The sequence below is a fragment of the Cuculus canorus genome, chromosome 5 (genome assembly GCF_017976375.1).
Source record: "Cuculus canorus isolate bCucCan1 chromosome 5, bCucCan1.pri, whole genome shotgun sequence".
Classification (NCBI taxonomy): domain Eukaryota; kingdom Metazoa; phylum Chordata; class Aves; order Cuculiformes; family Cuculidae; genus Cuculus; species Cuculus canorus.
The window spans coordinates 20,098,747-20,104,746 of NC_071405.1; positions in this window are offsets into that span (position 1 = coordinate 20,098,747).

Below are 6,000 nucleotides of genomic sequence, written 5' to 3' on the forward strand. Positions count from 1 at the left end.
CTATGTTTAGCTTTTGCTTGGACTAGTAAAAAAATAGGTGAAAAATGTTATTTGCCATATTCAGGAAATAACATTTTACAGATCCTCAAGATTAGTCTACCAATGGACTTAGCAGAGGAATCTAATTTAGGAGGAAACAGTAGTTGCTGGGTTGCTAACCTTGCATTTGTGACTGCAGGTTAGAATATCTGATAGAGCTGTTAGTAGCATTGGGAGATGTGTAGATGGCAGATCTGTAGAATGATGAAGAGCATTGTCACATTTATGGAAAATGTACGGTGTGCACTTATATGAGAATAAAATCCAGTTTCACTGAAACCAGGAACTGACTCATGATCACTGATTTCAGTCTCTCACTTTAGCATCATTGAACTAGAACAGTAGAGAAAGTCTTCAAGGCAAAAGCATCGAAATGTCGATCACATTGAAATGGTCACATTAAAATAATATTGAACACATGTCAGAGTGGATTTACAAACTCTTTTGTTTCTGTTTTGTATGCCAAAATGCAATGCTAAACTCTGAAAGACCTAGGAATTAATCTATTGGAGAGAAAAGCAAGCACTGATTTAATCAGTTACATCGAAGCTGCAAAATACAAATACCTAGCCAGCAGTGTTAATGGAGAATTTTAAGGTATCTTCCATTTCTTATAATTATTTGTTATTTACATTACTGTAAAATTCATGTCCTCAGTTCCACTGCATGGCCTTGTACAGACCTATCTGAAAACACAGACCTTGCCTCCAAGCAGTATAACATCTCGGACCTTGCCTTTTCACTTTGCATAAGTGAATTTCTGTGAAATTCCATGCCGAACTGTTTGCAGAGGATAAGCTGAAGAATCACGATCTGATTTAAGAGAAAACATAAGGAGTGGATATGAAAACCAATGAGAGGGAAAAGTGCCACTAATGAAAGTAATAGAGTTCTAACTTCCCTAACACAGCTGTGTTAGCTGTGCACAGGAGAAAAATTTAGGTTCTGCTGGAGCACAAAAGACTATCACCACAAAATACTCAAAGAGGGTACCTTTCACATCTTCTATTTTTCTCTTGGGATTTCTGATATAGTTCTCTCCAACATGTCTAGGATCACTAAAATAAGAAGTTAAGTACTTCTTTCTAAGGCTTTTTGAATTGTTCTTCTGGGGGGAAAAAAAGGCACTTCTAGAGCTTTAATTTGAACCTGGAATGGCTGCGAAAGAGCACTTATGTGTATCTAGCATTCAAAATGGTCAAGTTGATGTGAGGCAGGTGTAATTATAAGGTTTTTATGTTTAGTTAGATGCAAGGGGATGGTGGTATCCTACTTTAATTTTTGGAGTTAGGGGTAAAAATCAAGTAGTATTTCTAGTGCCTCTGTACATGTGATTATTGAACTGCTTTTGGATGTCAGCAGTTTAGTTACCAGATACTCATATGGGAATGTAAGTGAATCAGGGGTAAGCATAATGACAATTTAAAATCTTATTTAAGTGACAGAGGAAATTGGGTGTGCACATATAATCTGTTAGATATAAACACATATAACCCAATTTTCCCTTTGTATGTTTCCTTCATGTAGTAAGTAAGTCATTCAGAACAGGCATTTATCCAATAAATTAAGTACCCAAATTAAGTACTCTATCCCAAATTTGTGCTTACAAAAGTCTGTCTCCCCTAGAAGGTGCTTATATTTGTGAATACTGCAGGTGGTCAATTTAAAGGTCCTATGTTACTTGAAAATCTTATTTCTTCAGTTTGACAAACTAAGCAGCTTGTTACATATGTGAGCCTAGCTGAGATTGAGAAATCAGCTGCTGTTTCAGGCTTCCTCTTGATTTCAGAATTTTTCAAGAAGAAGAATTGAGGTTTGAAGTGGCTCTTTCTTTGTGCTGAGCTTTGTGGCTGCCCACACAACTAAAATAGCTGTGGATGTGGTCCAGAGCTCTTCCAGAGCATTATTACTCCCTACAGTAGGTACTTCTATGACATCTCTCACCATCAGCTTAAGTCGACTCTGAATACACGTACACTTCATCTTTGATATTTATATCATGTTAATCCATGTAAATAATTAAACTTTTTTTGTGGAATAAAGTTCTAGATTTTGGGTTCTGTGTGCAGACAGACACAGATTAAAGCCCTGAAAAATCATTTGAATAAGGGTGAGGAGGGCAAAATGATGTTATCTCTGTGTTCTCTGATATATTAAATATAGATTACTTTTGAGTCTGGATGCTGGATCTTCTGAATTTTAAACTCAGGTATTTAGCTCTTCCTTTTTACAGCGTAGAACTGAAATAGTAATTCATAAGACCTTTATTAAAGCCAGCACTATCTTGCAACTGACCTCCACGTGCTATCCATTTCAAACAAGGTATTTCCATCTTCAGTGAGTCCTGAGGTCACAAAAAATATCAGAACTAATCTTGTTTTTTGCTTATGCGATAAAAAAGAGAGTCTGAGTAACAGCAGAAAAGGAAATCTTTATAATTCAGGTTACTGAATTTAATTCGGCTTAGAGCTGGAACATGAAACTCAGTTGTTTGTGTATTTTGACAGGTCTGACTGTAATTCTGCTAAAATATTGCTTCCATCATCATTAACAGAGTGACTTAAAAATCTTCCTAACTGTTCCCTTTGTTTTGAGATAGTTTCCACAAGAGAAGTCATAATCTGAAGACATAGCTATAGGGCTTTTCTCTTTCTTTAAGGCTGTCGTGTTTCAAGCGTATGTTTTAAAGGAGCTTGGACTACCTAGAAACTCTGTTCTCCTTTGTGTATCAATAAAGATCCTCCACGATACTGTCAGCAAAGCTGTTTTCATCAACACAATTTTCTGCTTAGAAAGAAAAGTACTTTCAAATGAGAAGTGGTGGGAAGACGAGAAGAAAATTTGTCTCTAGTTTCTTTCCCAAAAGGCAAATAACACAATAAGACTATGACAGTTTCAGCCACATTCTTGCAGTACTAGGAAAAAAAAATCTCCCTAAGACCATTAAAAGACTTTAAAAAGTTATTAGAGAGGCAGTATTTAGCTTCATTCCCTGCTCATGGTGAAAGTGCTCAGTTCAAGGCTGACTTCATGCAGCAGACAAGACATATGGTAAAACATACTGAAATAAATGCATCTAATTACATTGTTATTAAAATTTTGCTGTTACATAGTAAAAGAAAAGAAAGAAAGAAAAAGCCAGAATCAAATAGGTAATAGAAAGAAACTCAAGTTTACTTCCAGGGGTGTCTTTTCAGAGCTGAGGCTAAATCTCTCTAGGAAACAAACAGCAGGAAGAGACTAGGACTGGAAAATGTGTGCAGGTTTATTCCTAGATATAGGGAACTTATTGGAAAACATGCAAGCATTTGAAGTGAATTAAAATAATTAATAACATAATTAATGTTGTTTTGAATGTGTCGACCACTAAACATTAATTATCTTGTAGCCACTGGAACAACATAATGATAGCATCATTCTTACTGATTAGCGTAACACTGTATTCCTTTGCTAGAATTTGAATGTTATAAAATGAAGATAAATGGGGTACTGGACTACATATTTACACAACAAAAGCAAGTCTGTGTTACTTGGTTTGAGACTCTTGAGAACAAAACCTCCTGGTGAAGGAGTTTATTTACTGGCCCTGTGCTCATTAATTCAGTCTGGCAAATGGCCGGTGTTAAGTGAAGGAGGGAATGAAAACAATAACAGAAAGAAGTAATTACCTAGGCCCGACTATCTATCATAGTCCTAAAATAATTTTAAGTCCTTGATAAAAGATAAAGAAAAAGAAATCCTCAAAACTAGAAATATTGGTATTATAGTTTTCTGCGCATGATGTGACTTCCTTTTCTAACAGCAAATATGTATGATAAAGTTGTCTGGCTTTAGCATTTATCTTCTTTTATGGAGGATCTCAGAATTCGGGTAAATCTCACACTCCTGGTACCTGTGCATTTCAAAGTGCAGTAAGGTTGTCTCTCTAGAAATATGTCAGCCAGGCTTTAAAATTACTCTCCCAGGATCTAGCATGCTGATACGGGGTCATACAGGATACCAGGAAGGCAACACCTTTGTTCCTGGACTTAGTTTGCAGATGAACCCAGTTATGGTAAATATCTCATCACTACATAGCCCAAGCTGTCTGGCAGTCAACCTCATTACTATTACCTGTAACCAGCTGAATTTCCTTGGAGAAATGAGGCTTCTGCCACAGATGGGAGACTAAAGATTGGTTTATGTTTATATGGCCAAAGTGGGCCTTTCCTGAAAGAATTAAAAATGGGTGTGAATTACTTTCCCTTTAGAATACTAAGCTTATGTCTGCGGTCCAGAGATAAAGAAAGCAGCTTTATTTTTAGTGATCATTTTGCAAATGAACAAGACAGGTTTGTGTGGTTCTTGTGATTGAGAACCCCAGAATGACATGGATAGTGCTAACTTAATTATTCTGTCTACCAAGGCCTTTTTGCAGAACCTGAGAACTTGTGCTTATTTAAGCTCTACAGAAATATTCGGCTTCACCTACAGTTCCAGATCCCATGCAAACTCCCATGTTCATCTTCTAATACAATGTTTTGTACAGCTGTTAGAACCTGGTAAACCACTGGTATGGGGCTTATATTTACCACTTTGTGAGGAAATGTGTAGGTGTGTAGGATTCATTTCATATCAGTTATCTTAGACACGAGGAATTTAGCAGACTTTTCACATGGTAGAGGAACATGAATGACATTAAAAATGAAAAACCTAAGCACATCAGACTTGAAATAAGATGAAACTCCTGGGACTCAGTGAATTCACAGAAGCATTGTTTGTATGTAGCTATGGAATCTGAGACTTTTTAAGTAGGTGTTTATAGATATGTAGGTAAATAAATAAACTATTAAGTGGAACTAGCTTGAATAAGACATGTTCCCATAAGAACTGTGGGATTTATAACCCTTTCTGTCAACATATATCTATCTAAGAGTTACTTATAAAGTGGTTTGGAAGCGTAAATATCCTTCATGCTCTAATTTGCATTATTTTAATTCCTAGCAGTGCTTTTTTATTGTTTTGTTTTTCCAAGAAGCCAGTTGTGTTTCCAAGAAGCCAATTGCTTCTCGGGCTCACCTCTTGTTCCTATCATTCCTTCTCCCATCTGGCAGCAGAGGTATGCAGAAAAGTGACAAAAAGAACTGTTGCTCTAGAGTTTTATTTGTGACTCCTGAGAAATATATTTATCATCCAGATGTTTTCTGCTTTTTGTGACTTATGTACTTCTACATTTCAATGGGAGGTACTTAGGATTCCGTTGGAAGTGATTAGATATGAAATATCAAAATATATTTATTAAATAGGCACTGTTTTTTTATTCACTCGTGTGATTTAGCAGCACTACAAACTAGTCTTGATGTAATGTATATCCTCTCGTGCAAACAAAAGGAAAATAAACATGTGCAGGTACAGATTGTATTCTGCTGCTGAGCACCTCTGTCAGTGGCAAACTAAAGGGAGAGGATCTGATAGTTTGACTGGAGATATTGACCTTTGATGGGCTGCAGTTATACATGAAGTAGATTCTTGGAGGGTTTTTTTTTATTTGTCTGTTTATTTTTCCCTTTGCTTTGGGTTTTGTTTGTTTATTTTATTTTTTTTTTTTTTTAACTCCAGCCATCTTCAGGGAGAATGTGCATACCTGACTATCTGGGAAACTGCCGTGTGGAGAATTTCTACCCTGTATATCAAGCAGCATGGTTCCACTATAACTTCCCTGCCAAACATCAACCCATTCTGTGAGTCACAGCTTCTAGGGGTAATGATGAGCAGCACAGACTGGAGCTCATAGTTCATATGGAGATGCAGGCAAATTGGACTCTTTCCTGTGTATTTGCAAAGCGGGACAAACCTTTGTCCTATGCTGTGGGCTAGCAAACAGTGGTGAGGCATTTGCAAAAATGCCACAGACATAAATGGAGAGAAGTCAACATTGAAACATATTCTGATATAATCTACATTAACATATACTACACCCTT